The sequence below is a fragment of the Melospiza georgiana genome, chromosome 7 (genome assembly GCF_028018845.1).
Source record: "Melospiza georgiana isolate bMelGeo1 chromosome 7, bMelGeo1.pri, whole genome shotgun sequence".
NCBI lineage: Eukaryota > Metazoa > Chordata > Aves > Passeriformes > Passerellidae > Melospiza > Melospiza georgiana.
The window spans coordinates 32,997,472-33,013,320 of record NC_080436.1 but is presented as its reverse complement, the minus strand read 5'-3'; the positions used below and the strand labels follow the sequence as shown (position 1 = coordinate 33,013,320).

Sequence of the window (15,849 nt, the reverse complement as noted above, 5' to 3'; positions counted from 1 at the left end):
TAAATTAGCCCTACAAGTTTATCATCCTTGGTGCTGCTACAGCATTCTCTGCCTGTTCTTGCTGTGCATTAAGCAGCCAGACTTGGCAGAGACGTGAATTACAAGTTATGTCCTGTAGTAAGACTGTGATCTCTGTGATTAATGTGAATGTTTCAGGTTACTAACAATAAATGCAATTACAAATTAATAACAAAGTTGCATTTATTTCTAAATTTCTATTAAGATGTGCAGTACTTTACAAAAGGGCATTGTGAAGTCCCAAGAGCAAGAACCTTTGGGTAAAAGTTTTAGAGGCATTGAATACATATCACAAAACAAATTATGTTCTGCCACATTACTAATTATACCTTGCCTATAAGTACAATTTTCTGTGATAAAACCATGTACCTTGTTATTCTTAAATGCAGGTTGGAATGTACCTGGATGAATTCACTTCTACAGACAGTCAAAGTGAATTAAAGATACAACTCTGTGAATTTTAATCGGAATTTTGTACAAGTTCTGTACTCGTTATTCTTTATGAGCTTTATGCAGTTAGGCATTTCTACCTGTCTATTTTCAATCTTTCTATATGTTTATGTATATTTAATGTCTTTTGGTTTAACTGCTTCAAATAATCTGTTTCATCATCACCTGTTAGGGAAAAAGAATGTGTGCTTAATTGAATTTAAATTATTTTAAGAGTCTACAACTTATAACCATCATCTGCTAAGACAGAATTTCCAACTTGTAGGAGTTTGTAACTTTGAAGTTGACATTTCTTTTCTCCAGTAATGATTGCAACTGCAGATTCTGCACAAATGGCATATTACATGAAATGAAAGTTTAATTATAAGGGGAAACTTAATTGAATATTTCTGTTTGATTAATAATAAAGAAGCAGGAGCATCACGTTTGGTTTTAGACAGGCCAGATAAAGGTTGTTGAAGTGCTGCTTTCAGAGAGTTAAATGTGCGGTGCTGAGGTGTGCCTTCCTTCCCTGGGCTTCCAGGCTGAGCAGGGGCTGTGGCCTCTCTGCTTTGGTTTCTGCTCTGTGCAATCCAGAGCAGTCCAAGGCACACCAGAGCCAGGTCAAAGGCTTTACACAAACTCTCCCAGCTGCTGTCAATAGGTGATCTTCACTTTAGTGAATGCAGCAGCGCTGCCTGAAAGAGCAATGCACCAGCTTTGTGTGAGAACAGACTGAAGTGCTGGAAAGGATGGGTATTGTGCTTTCCTCAGAGTGCCTGCAGAATAAATGGCCCAGCAGCTTCAAAGTCAGTGGGCCCTGTTCGCATCTTATGTAAAATTATTTGATTGCAAAAAGGCCACAGAGAGAGAGCTCAGTAAAATCAGCCCACGAGGAAGCAGCAACAAGAAACAAGCTGATGAACAAAATTGGGATTTTTTTTTTTTTTTTGTACATCAGAATTCCAGCTTTTAAAGTTTATTTAAATTTAAAGACACTTAGAGCATGTAATTTTTTCCCTGTTGTGATTATGGATTACTGAAACCTGCACATGTCCTTTGTGCCACCGTGACCTCTCCTTGCTGGGCTTTCTAACCACTAAATCATTAACTTCAGAGAAAGCTTGATCTGCTGCCACAGACATGTCCTTTTTCTGGGCAGGCTGTTTATGGCATGTAGCTCCCAGATGATTATCATATCACTCAGCACACAGTTGTTTCAGAACACACCCATTTAGTGAACGTACAGGATTTTTTTTTTTTTTACTGGCAAAGTTACTTTACACAATAGTTGGATGCACAGGAACTAAAATAGAAAACACTACTGGGAATTCAAATGAGTGTTGTCTGTAAAATTATGCTTTTCTGAGCAAGAAGTTTAAAAGAAAACTCCTAACAAAACAGCTGTAACTGGAAGTTATCCATGACAAGCGTTACATGTTGTATAAGATGTGCATCTCCAAAAAGTGCTGTGGTTTACAACATTGTGATGGGATGCTGTTTCAATAACTAAGATATCCTAATAATTAAGAAACACTCCTGAGTAAACAAACCCATTTTAAGTGCTTTGGTTTTCCATAGAATTTTTTGTCAATAAAGTTATCAAACTAAGGGTAGAGCCCCACATATATTACAGCTGTACATGTGGTGAGATGGGATTGTATCTTATACCCAGCACAGTCCTGTATGATTTTTCTTTTTCTTTTTTTTTCCTCAAAAAAATACTTTGATGCACCAAAAAAAAAAAAAAAGAGAGTGGGGTTGAATTTCTAACACTAAAAGGTATAAGAGGGGCAGAAGAAAATGGTTTTGATTTCACGTTACTATTGAGCTTCATAGGCAGGTGCTTGTAAATGGATACCAGTTTTCCTACAAAGTTAAGAATTTCTGGAAATAATCATATGTAGCTGAGCATTAGCACTGCTTGATATTCTGATAAATTAAACTACCCTCATGATGATGCTTTTGAATCCACACCATGGGGGATTTGGGCTTACTGGCATATCTGCACTATAACCTGTGTGTCTAACCCATAGCTTTTTGCTGGAAAATTGAAATAAGCCTCACAATTCATCTGAAATGTGTGCCAGGGCTCCCAGTGCATCAGAATAGCCTGATGGAGCTGTATGTGAAGGAGGAGAAGCTTCTGAACTTTTCAGTAGGGGGTTGAATGTATATTATGGCAAATAGATCATTTTAAATTAGTGTTCAGTGCATTTAGGATGGAGTGTATTTTTTCTCCTGTATAAATTGCCTCTGAACAGAATTCAGAAACCCAATCTTGGGCTTAGCAATGAACATTTCAAAAATGTAAATGAATATCTTCACGGGGAAGAAATGTGGTTTATTATAGAGTCACCTGCAATTGCCACTATAATTATGGCTTTGTCAGTATTCCTGTGAAAACTATTTATTAGGAGTTTTGGAAAAATACTCTTTCAGAATGAGCTCTAATGGAGTGTGCAGCTCTGCAGGCAGTGCCTGAGCCGTGTCCCGCACTTGGTGCTCTGAACAGGAAAATTTGACTTTTCTCCTGCAAAAGGTCACGCACAAGTTGTTGGGAGACTCCCAGAGAAACTGACTTTTCTCTTTAAATAGCCTTTTTAATATCTTAAGCAGGGAATCTTCCTGCTTGGGATGCCTGTGGCAGAGGTCTGTTCTTGCTGACAGCATCAGTCCGTGGCAGGTGGGTCACGGCCCTTCCTGCAGGGCTGGCAGTGCCAGGGCAGGGGGGAATTGGCCTCTCCTCATGGGCATGGCACTCCTGGGTCAATTCTTGGACTTGGTAACCCTGCAGGTCTTTTTCAGCCTCAGTAATTTGGTGATTTGATGTCATTTCTTTGCTTTCCTTAAAATAAAAGATGGCAAATTTGCAATTAGCAAACTGTTGCTGTATCCCCTGGCGCAGCAAAGGTTTGTAATTCAGTTTCAGTATTTTCCTCAACACTGGTGCATATAGATTAAAAGGGTAGTACTTGATGCTCTAAATTACAAAAATAAATTTAATTCATATTTCAAAGTTAGTTATTGGCCCAGGAGAGACCTATATAAGTTTGACAGGATATTTTAATATATTAGGAGGATGCTATTTTACCACACTGACTTTCTGCTTCAAAATGGTGACTTTAATTTTTATCTCTTCCTTAGCTGGCAATCTTGACTCTGTTTTCTGAAACAGCCTTGTGGTTCTGAAGAAGTTCTTCTGAAAATAATAGAATGAGAATCAGAGTAAAAATGAGATTAAGTAAATGAGATGGAAAGCCAGACCTACTCCAAAATACTGGAAATGTTAACCAACCCATAGTTAGTGAGATGTCTCACAAAATTTTTATAATGTGAATTAAATTTAAAAAAAGGGAAAAGAATAATTAGAAATGTAAAAAATAAAAAAAAAAAAAACAAACCCAAAACAACACACCAAAAAAAAAAAAAAACCAAACAAAAAAAAACCCAACAACAACAACAAAAAAAAACCAAAACAACAAAACACCGCAGTGATCCTGAGTTGTTTAATCTGAAATCAAGCAAGCAAATTTTAGAAAGCCAAGAGTGTTTTGCAGGATAAATATAGGTACAGATGCTGGGGCAGGGGTTTAGGGTAGGGATAAAGTGCCTCTTATTCCACTTTTTTGGGCTTTGTTTCGGGGAGCAAAGAATGAAGAATTAAAATTCTTGCACCCCTCCAACAGAGATCATTATGTTTCAGCCCAATGAATAAATTCTTTCATTCCAGAAATGTAAAATCATAAAGACATTCACAAGTACAATTTTCCTCCTCAGCTGGTGATATCATTTGAGTGTTACCAAAAAGGGTCTTAATGAGTGATTAAAAATGGGCATAATTTAATTTAAGTCCTGCTCACTCTCTCACAATTAGCACAGTGTGTTTATATATTAGTAGAGCTTAATCAGATCAGGAGGAAAGGAGTTTAGGTCAGAGGAAAGGAAGTCCCAGGGCTGATTTTTCAAAACAGATATGAACATATATTCCCATTTAAGGATTACTACAGAGGACAGGATTCACTGATGCTCTAACCCTGGCTATGGAATGAAGATGGGCAGGTTCTAGATTCAGACTGGGACTTGATGGTTTTCTTAAAGGGTTGTTCAAAATCATACAGAAATTATGGACATGATGTGTCAGTCATGGAATAATATCTGTTATTTCCATGAGGTTGGCAAAAGCTCAGAATAGAGATTAAAATTGGTCACTTTTGGCCTTCAAAATAGAAAAATGTGATACTGTTCTCTGTATTCACAACTGGTACAGAAAGTCTGATTTACAAGCTCTACTTAATCTTCAAAAATACCAGAAAGTGAACAATTTCTTCCATTGCCAAGTTCTATTCATTTGACAATTCATTGGACAAGTTCTATTCATTGCCTGTGAAGAACTGTGTTTTCTATCCCTGTAGTAGTATGTCTTGAGATCACAAATAATCAGTTTGTACAGCTTATCATTACCTCTAATCCTTAGATTGCACTCACACTCTAACTAAAATCATTGCAAGTGGCTTTCATGAATTCAGTAAGGCAAAGCTCTGTGAAAAAAAAACAACATTGCAACTCAAGAAGGAAGCACTTGGGAGGGAAAATATGTCCTGGAAATGGCCAGGGCTTCTTCCCCATTCTGTATATGCTGAGGAGTGTGTTTATTCTGTGGTAATGGCAGCTAAATAAGCAGCATTAGTGGATAATTAAGAGACTATTAAATATGAACAAGGCTGCCACAACCTGCACTTGTAAGAGGGTAAATGGAATACAGAAAATGTTGGTTGAAAATGTAACATGAAAATTTCTAGTGCTAATCCTTCAGAGTTTAATAGTTTGCATTGTCTTTTGTCATTGAGTAAATAAAGACTGGTAGCACATATGAATAGTGGCATTTTATACTCATTTTTTAGGAGTGAGTGGTTTTAGTAACTCAGCCCTTATTTACAATGGGATGAGAATATATTATGAATATAGCTTAATTTCTATGTGCTTCAGTCATCTTCAGATTTATTTAACATAATGAAGCAGTGCCACAATCCCACACTGTGTGTCATAGTAACCACAAACCAGTGCAAGAGGTATATCAAATACGCATTTGAAAAGGGAAAGACAAAATCACAAAAGCATAGCAATGCTTTTTAAAAACCTTCTCCATATAGGCAAATAATTTTTAAATACAAAATAAGTGATTTTAAAATTTTTGTTTTCTTTATACATTCTGGGAAATTTTAAGAGTAAAAGTGAATGTATGAAAGCACATTAATTTTGTAGTAATAGTAAAAAGAGAAAAAAATTAAAATATTTTAATTTAACATGTGCTGCTGCTTTTCCCTATTCCTTCAGGGAAGAGTAAGGCCATGCCTGACAATAGATTTGTAGTAAAAGTGTGTAATTCCCTTCTTACAGGCATTATTACATTAGAGATATTTCATTTCATAACAAAGGCAAAGAATCATCTTAGGCACTTTTATCATGGTAATGCTTTAAAACATAGAATGACATTTGTGTTTTTTGCAAGTTCCTTTCATCTTCTGCAGAATGGGGTACATCCTGTGTGACTGTGAGTGCCTATGGCAATTCCACATCTTCCTCTTTGATTTCCTAGGGCAGTAGGAATAGAAAATTCCTAGTAGGAATTTGCAGAGACTGGTACAATAGCTGGTTTAGTGAGTGTGGTGTCATCAGAGATAAAGCTTCAATTCCAATTTCTCTGTATTTGCTAATCACTTTTAGAAGATGGAACACTAAATAGACATGTTCAGTTTTCCTACTTTTTTTTCTCTTTTATAACTTTTTTTATATCATTATTTAGATGATAATTTTGTTCCCAAAATACAATGGAAGTTTATAAAAAGAAATCAAATCACTGCAGTAAAATCAGTCTCCCCAGACTGTAGCAGATTGCAACCAGTGAGGGACTGCAGGACGTGTGATGAGTGAATGCTCACACGTATGTAGGGAGCTCTCCTCTCTCCACATTGTCCTTTCCTTGAGAAGAGGTTGATAAACACAGCTCCTTTTCTCCTCTGTGGAAAAAGAATGGATGAATTTCTCACTCCAGCCAGGCAAATTTGGAATTTCATTTTGTGAGGCTCAGGGCCATGGGCTGACAGACTTTTAGCAGGGATTGAGGTAACCCAAGGAGCCAGAGCTGCTGCTGGTGCTTTGAGGAGTCTCTTGCTGCTGCAAAGTTTCCCAGGTTTGTTCTCAGAATTGGCTGAACTGCTTTTCCTCAATAATCAGGGAAAGCAAATTCCATGTCTTTTGCTAGAAGGCCCCTGTACAGAAAAAAAGGTCAATGGAAATACCAATGGTTCAAGGGCTGCCACTCCTAAGCATGTAAAGCAGTGTTTCAAAAGTTACAGCAAACTGTAGCTGCTGGCAAATATTCTATAAAGCAACTTCTACACCTCTGTAAAATATTTACATGTGTTTGAAATGAGGTCATCCCTCATAATGAAGAATAAGTAGCCAATGTACTTGCTTGGCTCTACTTTGCATTTGAAGTTTGAAGGCTTTTTAAATTTCAAATCAGATGTAGATTTTTTCTTGTCTCAGTGTAAATTAAAAAAAAATAAATATGGACAAATTCATACACTTTATTCTGCTATTAGATTATCTTTTAGACTTTCTTTTCATCTCTTTCTACAGAATTCACACTAGGAGTGGATTTAATTCTGGAAAGTTATCAGCTTTATTGCATAACTGTGGGATATGCTTCTCTAAATGTCAGGTATTATCAGAGCACAGCACATTTAGAAGAACTCAGACTGTATAACCCCAAGGTTAGATGTATTTAAATTTGACTTCATTACATTTTATACAAGACAGAACATCTCTATCCAAAAAGGTCTGTGAGTTTTTTTCCCTCCCTTTACTTGCCACACTTGGAAAAAACCTTCAAAAGCAGAGCTGTGAGGGTCAGAGCTGCACAAAGCACTGACATATTAATGCTGCATGTTTGATTAACAGTGAGATACAACACTGTGTTATTCACCATGCCAAAAAACACCTCTTCAGGAACGAACTTGATTTCTTCTCTGCTGAGGGCTGGCAAAGGATTTGGTAAATCTCAGTAGGCTGGGAGAGAGTGTTTGCTGGAGGAGGGGAGGAGAGAACCTCCCTTGGCCCCAGGGTTGGGGAGAGACCCTCCTTTAGCCACAGGGTTGGGGAGAGAACCTCCCTTGGCCCCAGGGTTGGGGAGAGACCCTCCTTTAGCCACAGGGTTGGGGAGAGAACCTCCCTTGGCCCCAGGGTTGGGGAGAGACCCTCCTTTAGCCACAGGGTTTGGGAGAGAACCCCCCTTGGCCCCAGGGATGGGGAGAAACCCTCCTTTAGCCACAGGGTTGGGGAGAGAACCTCTCTTGGCGCCAGTGTTGGGGAAAAAACCTCCCTTGGCCCAGGGCTGGGGAGAGAACCTCTCTTGACCCCAGGGTGGGGGAGAGAACCTCCTTTAGCCCACAGGGTTGGGGAGAGAATCCCACTTGGTCCCGGTGTTGGGGAAAAACCTCCCTTGGCCCCAGGGATGGGGAGAGAAGCCCCCTTGGCCTCAAGGTTGAGGAGAGAGCCCCCCTTGGCCTCAAGGTTGGGGAGAGACCCTCCTTTAGCCACAGGGTTGAGGAGAGAGGCCCCCTTGGCCCCAGGGTTGGGAAGAGACCCTCCTTTAGCCACAGGGTTGGGGAGAGACCCTCCTTTAGCCACAGGGTTGAGGAGAGACCCTCCTTTAGCCACAGAGTTGAGGAGAGAGCCCCCCTTGGCCTCAAGGTTGGGGAGAGACCCTCCTTTAGCCACAGAGTTGAGGAGAGAACCTCTCTTGGCCCCAGGGTTGGGGAGAGAGGCCCCCTTGGCCCCAGGGTTGGGGAGAGACCCTCCTTTAGCCCGAGGGTTGAGGAGAGAACCCCCCTTGGCCCTGGAGCAGCCAAGGCTGCTGGGGCATGCCAGGGGCAGGGGCAGTGAGGGGTGGTGTGAGGGTGCCCAGCAGAGCCAAGGGTTCAGCTCCTGGGGAAATCAGATATATTTTATGTGTGATAGTAGAGCAATTTAGCACCTGTTTCAAAACTTTTTTTTTTCTTTTTGGTGTGTGAGGATATTTAATACTAAAAGGACACCTCTAGGAGTCAATAATTGAGTTGCTACCAGTGATTGTTTTTCCTTTAGGGCTGCAGTATTGGGTTGCACTGCCTATGATCCACTTCACAAACCCAGGTCCTGTTTACATCTGCCTCTTAAAATTAGTCTGAGAAAGGCATGCTGCTTTCACACAGGATTTCAGTTTAAATTAATAAAAAATGACCTCATGGTGCAGTTAACTTCAGTAATGTCCATGTGAATCTTGATGCACAGGTGCTTAGCTGAGCCACAGGACAGGGAGCACAGTTGCTTTAAGCTGCATAAGGCATTTGTAGCTGCAGAGTAATAGCTGATTCTTATTCCTCCTTATTTTTTTCAGAATAAATATTTTTTTAATATTTTTTTTTCCTAAGCAGTAGCTAGAAATCAGAATTCTGCCTGTTTTCATTCATCATCTCTTTTGTTTGTTCTTGCCTGGGCCTGCCTGAAAGTCTGGAGAAAATGTACGAATAAAAAAAAAAAAACCCAGAAACAGATGCCTTATGCTTAACTTTGTACAGGAAGAGAATAATGAGAGCAAGTAGAGAAAATCAAACACCATAGGCAGAGGTGTGAGCAGCAGTTGCACTGCAGATGGGCTGGGGGATCAGGAGAGCACCTCCCTTCCCCTGCTGGCACTGTGGCCATCCCTCCCACAGGACTCACTGAAAGCATGAGAAAAGAAAAGCAACAAGGGAGGTGCTGTTGATTTGTGTTTTCTGTCAGTAGTTAGGGCATGGCCATATGGGATGCAGGACCAGGCACTTGTGTTGTCCCCCTGGGGTGACTGAGTGAAGGTAAAGAGTCCTTAGAAAGTGCTTCAACAAAAAGGAAAGGAAAAACAAGGGAAAAATCAATCTGTCTGTGGGTGAGAGCAGGAATCACTTAGAGCAGTGAAGGTTAAAATGTTGTCTCTTTTGGCCCAGCATTCAAAAGCAAGGTTAGCTGTGACCTGGTTGACCTGACAAATGCTCAGTTTATGAGAGTTAAAGAAAATATTAGAATTGCCCTCCTGGCCCTGATAAAAATTGCTGCAGGGAAGTGGCTGAGGTAAAGTAATTGTCACGATTTTTAATCTCTGAAGACATATGGAAGATTGACATGATCCATAAAACTGGAAAGGACAGAGTGGTTTTCCCCCAAAAGAATGAAAATAGGATTTCCTATTTTTATTGGGAATTTTGGTGGAGAAATGGAGTACGATTGATTTTTTTTTTTTTTTGAGAGGAGTTAAACTGCTTGAAAATACCTAGAATTTAACAAAGAGTAGGTAACTGCCAAGATCCATCTGTAAAGTTCAAATCATAACAAATCAGTTTAATTTCTCTGCAATTGTACAGAAAACCTGGTGAGTAGATAAGGAGTAGCCATGGTGGTGTCACCAGGGGGAGATGAGGAAATGTGGTCTGAATGGGGCTATCATAATTAAAGCAGATTGCACTTCTATGCTTGGAGTGAATGCCGGCAAATAAATGGTTCACTGTCAAAAAAGATGGATTTATATCTCATAGGGCTCTGGCCAGAGACCAGTAATATTCAGCATTTTGATAGTTCAGATAACAGAAAAGGGAATACATCTATTTAAATTACCAGATGGTATCAAAGTGGGTTACCAGCAGCCTCAGGAACAAAATTAGAATTGAAAGATATATGAAAAAAAAAATGGGAGAAGTGATTTGTATATGGAGGTTTGAATTCAATGGTTACAACCGCAAGATCTTACACTTCCTAGGGAATAAATCTAGTAAACAGATATGTAAGAGGCAGTGTATTTTAGTCAGTAGTATTGTATAAAAATATATGCGGATATGGGTCAGGGAACAAACTAAACACGAAAGTAATATCCTACACTTTAGGAAAAAAAAGGTTTCATACTTCAGTGTTTAATCATGTGTTTTTTGTAGGACATAGTGAAGCCTTAAAAAAAATTTTGGTCAAGAAAGAACTGAGTTTTCTTACCATCAGCAGGGGGAGGCTGGGGATACAAGTCTTCAAGTATGTAGCAGATTCCTGTGTAAAGTGAGATGATTTTTTAATATGATTTTATGATAGGACATTAGGATTAGTTGGATTAATTTTTAGCCAGAGAGATTTTGGTTGGAATGAAGACAAACATTTGTAAACCATAAAATAGTTTAGAATAGAAAGCCAAAATAATTTTTTTAGAAAGTTGTAGAATTTCCATATTTGGATGTTTTTGTAACCTGATTAAACCCATTTCTTCTCTGTGCTTTAGTGGCAGCTCATTCTGTCCTGAGGTGAGGCTGGTTCTCAGTCAGATTTTTTTCCCATTTTTCCATCAGGCATTGATGTTTTGGGTACTAAATCCCACACTGCTTAGTATTGCAGTCCCCTGCTCAGTCTGTTTCAGTGCAGGGGATAATCCAATAACAGAGAAAGTCTATTTATGCACATCTTTGAGGCTTAACAAATTCCCTTTTCCTATTGATTGCAAAACCTGTTTAGGTTGCATTAAGTATGATCAGAATGTTGATAAGCTCTTCTGCATTATCAGGCAAGGTGGAAAAATTCTTCTTTCTATATTACCCTGAGCTCTTTTGCATTAGCATGTTAAAGACTTACAAATTAAGCCAAATCTGATACTGTGGAGGAAAACCACGTGATTGGTAAAATCAGGTGAGTAGAGGAGTAAAAATATTGCCCAAAGTAATTTAGAAGATCATGAAGTAGGCACTGTTTGCCTTCAGACCTAAGTAGAAAACTTAATTTAAAGCTAGTATTCTGTAATGGAAATTATTAATTTTTGGTGTTCTTCCTAATGAAAAATAACATACATAATTTGCTATATTGATATAATATAGAGTTATAATGATATAATATAGTGTTATAACTTAGTTCTAGCTGGCTCTAATTTTTTAGAATGTGAAAATTTTTAAAATAAAGTTGCAAATGAGAAGTCCACTCAAGAATGTAAAGTTCCAAATTTTGGGACATTTTTTTCAAAAAAGGGTGTTTTTACAGCTTTCATACAGCAGTTTAATCCTCAATTGCATGCTCATTTAATTAGGAACGGAATAATTTATCAGTGTTAGAAAGTTCAAGTTAACTTGTAACTTGCTGCTAAGACATTGTGCACAGAGCAGTCTACTCCCAAACCACTTCATTTCCTACAGTGTGTTTATGGAATATAATGCACCTCTTTGCTGTGTGATAAATACCCTGGAGAAGGTTGTTAGAGAATTAAATGTGCTATTATCAGCCTGGAACAGAGCAGATAACCTTGCTGTACAAAGCATTGCAGTGTCTTTATCTCATCTCTGTGCTGCAGAGCTGCAGTCACCAGCCCAGGATTGCTCCAGGAGTTCTGTGCTCACATCAGCTGCAGGGAAGGCCAGGGAATTTCAGTGTTTCACGCTGCAGCTAATGATGGGATAGGGGAGATCCATTCAGCCACGAGCCTTAAGCAGCTGGAACAGGGGCTAGATGGATTTAAGGGGAATAAAGAGAATATTTATTGAAGGGCCTTCCAAGGCTGCACCCTGGCAGTACTGGAGCCTCAGTTGTGGCTCTGCTGGATGGCTCCAAGATGGGAGGAAAAGAAGGCTTGGTCACAAGATCTGACATTTTTATAAGTTCTGGTCCATTAGCAGATTAGAGCTAATTGTCCAACCACAGCTCCAGCCCATGAAGTCCCATCCTTCTTGTTTTTCTCTCTTCAGTCTATGTTGTTTATGTTCTTGGGCCTGAGATGCAGATCATTTGTCCTTGGGTCCCTGGCTAGAGAAGGAATTGTTGTGTCTACCTACTCTGTGAAGAGAGCTCACTATCCTCTTATATGAAACCCAGACCCACGCACCAAAGCAGCACAGAATCTGAAGAAAATAAAAAGCTAAAGCCTGAAGCATCAAGATCAGCTGCAGAGGAAGGCCAGGGAATGTCAGTGTTACATGATGGACTAGTGGAGATTCATTTGGCCAGGAGCTGTGCCAGAAATGCAAGTGGACCATTAAAAGGGCTTGCTTGGGAATAATGGAAAATGCAAGTTCTCTTGGATAGAAGTAGTGCTAAGATCCCAGGTTTGAGTCCAGTTGGATCAGCTCCACCAGAGCTGATGTATAGGGAGCAGTCTTGTGTGGGAAGCTCCATCAGTTAATAATGGGAATGGATGATGAGGAAGTTAAAATTTCTTCAAGTGAGGCAGATCATTAGCTGCCTGATTAACTTTGCTTCTGAAGTACTGATAGAGAAGTGTCTGCTAAGAGAAAGAGCTCAGGTGCAGTTAGTTACATGTGCCTTAGATGTCAGGTACCACTGACCTAATTGGGACAAAAAAAGGAAGAAAAAAGGTATGAGAAAAAAGAAGTGATATCTAATAAGTTCAAGTTCTTAATAGACCCTTATAAATTCCTAGCCCACTAAATGAATATGCAATTAATCATATAACTTGCACCCACCTATAAACCAGTGGCTGGCTACAGAGGTCTGGATGTGTCCTGTATTACCTTGGCAGTGCTGTTCTTGTGGGATGCCTTGCTCTTACTGATGATCATTCTTAATACTGAAAAAGAGAAAAGAATGATCAGCTTTTTAACAAGTACTGACTGTAGGGTCACATTTAGTGTCATTTCCAAAGCATTTGCCAGTAATCCATACATGTCTGTGTTCATTTAATATTAGCTGGAATGGGAGTGGTGCATAGTTAAGGTCACTCCACAAACCCTTATCAAACATTTATTTGTTTAATGGAAACCTGCAATCTATATGTGTGAAATAGATGCCTGAAATGGCTCTTTGTGAGGATATCTGTGCTCTGTACCACTGAGCACCATGAAAATTTTTGTTTCTGAATTGAATCAGGGAAGATCCAGATCTTGAGGAAGTGTTGAACCAGTTACACCACTCAGCCTTGGGCACATAACCCAGTGTGGACAGCACTTACATCCTCTGAGAGGGTGGATGTGCTGTGAATCCTGTCCCTCCTCAACATCTAAACAGCTTTGCTGCTTTCATAATCTAAGACAAGGTTCGTATCCTTGAAAGAATCCTGGATCAATACAAGATTCTGTATTTTTTTTAATCTCATCTTCCTTATTGAATTTATAGTTCTTACAAGTACAATTTAATTAAAGGGTGTTGAGTAGGAGTCATTCAAACTACAGCACTATTATTGGTAAAGGAAATCCTGCGTAAATTGGTGATAATTTTCTGTGAGGGAAGAGGAGCTTTCAGGGAACTTGATGTCAGTATAAAGATCAAAGGGCTGTTCTCCCTCTTGAAAATGTGGCCTATTGTGCACCTCTTATGACAAATAAACCATATTAAAAAAAAAAAAAACAACAAAAACAAAAGACAAAAATATTTTAAAAGGGGATTTAGATGTTCAAAATGGACAGAGTGCAGTAGTGAACAGAGATGAGAAATCATTACAGCAACTGAGAATCTGGCCAGTGGATTATAATCAAATAGACACTGCTTAGTTAAAAATCTACGCAACTCAATTTGATTCAAGTCAATATTATTTTTAAAAGAACACAAATGTGAATTTGACTAGGTAGTTCCTCATATTAAAGGAGCTTAAACAATTTTATAACTCCCACTTGCTTAAATTAAAAAATAATTGTTCTGTTTTTACTCATTATGTACATAATCATTTTAGGTTTACTCATTTTATTCTGAACACTGAATTACAAAGAAGATTAATTAAATATCAAATAAGTGTTATATTATGGAATTTGTTCCACTTGAGTATGTGAGAAGAATATAAGCACTTTATATCAGGTATTTCATATAAAATCTCTTGAATTGCATTGTTTTGCTTAGAATGGCTTTAGAGCACATGGAAAGGGGAGTGGTAACAATTTCTGTGGTTTTATGTGTCACATTTATGGAGGTGTTTGAGTGCCTAAAGATGCAGCACCAGAGATGTTTTTTTAGAATCATGCTGGAGGTGTGCATCTCATTGACTTATCAGTATCTCATTGACTTCATCTGACATCTAAATGCATCCATCCTTAGACAGCTTAGGATTCTATTCCCCACATATTTTTTTGCAGAGAAAGCACTAAAATTATGTCAAGTATGACCACAAGACAACCTTGGTGTTATTGTTGTTCCTGCAAGAAAGCTACAGCCTAGAATAATCTGCTGAGTTTATAGCCTACACTCATGGGCTGGTCACTGCTTGACTCATCTCCATGAACCAAGAACTCTGTAGGGTTTCATAGTGCAAAGAACTCAAAGTCTGCAGATTTTTGCTTATTTATATGTATATGTGTGTGTGTATATATGTATATATATGGCACACTGTGAGCATATATGTCAAATTAAAAGCAGTGCATATTTAATGTGACTACTTAGTTGTTCCTGGATACAAATCACTCATTAATGAACTAAACAAACTTTGCAGCGATCAATAAAAAGATTTTCATCATAGATGTATTTTTCTAGCAACCTCTTTTTAGATACACCCATATCAAAGGTAGGAGTGGTCAATATGATTAGGCAGTAATCTGTTTTTATCAATACCTAGATTTTCCTAATAGATGATTCCTTCTGTCAAGAGTATTTTCCTTGCACAAAATTCATAGGCAGAGCTTTAAAAAAAAAAAAAAATTAGTTTTGTTCACTGGAGCAAACTTTATCAAAATAAAACCATCCCTCTGAAGATCCCATCACTGTCATGCTCAGTTTAGTAGGTACAATTATAAATCTATTGGAAATTAAACCTGCTGACCAGAAAAAAACATTGCAAAGTGAATGATCTGTGTAATAAATCATAGAAAGATCTGATTTGTTTATCTAACAATTGGTTTTTTTTTTTTTATTTCTGTGAAATCACTAGCTTTCACACAGGTTTTTTTTTTTTTTTTTGATCACTATAGAAGCTGAGAAAATGTGCAAGTGCTCTGTCAGTAAGTTTTGAAAATTGGCTTGTAGCCCACACAGTGGTGTAAAAAGAGCAAATCCAGCCGAGTCCTTAACTTGATAGAGTGAAGCTGGAATGGGTTTGCCATTCGTAAATAAGAAATATTATCTGATGCAATTCAACAAGTGGTTGATATGTTCTATGACAAGCTATTATGTACAATCAGAGCACAAAATAGTTCTCTGGGAAATATTCAACGTCAAGAACAAAAGTAGTAGTTAATTATTTTTAAAATAGAACAAATGTTTTGTAAGAGCATTCTACAAATTAGAAGGATGAACACAGATTCTAAAAAAAATTAAATGGAAAGAACACCCCCCAACCACCTCCACTTTGAGTCACTTCCCCCTACAAAACAGAAATAAGGCAGCGAAGTATCAAGCTAGCTCCTTTATCACTGGAATCTGGAATTG

The 15,849-nt window shown here is 38.5% G+C and overlaps 1 protein-coding gene across 2 annotated transcripts in view; it reads left to right on the top strand.

The window, feature by feature from the left end:
* DPP10 (dipeptidyl peptidase like 10) overlaps nt 1-15,849 on the top strand; it is a 436,882-nt gene that overhangs the window by 347,445 nt on the left and 73,588 nt on the right. The window lies entirely within an intron of this gene.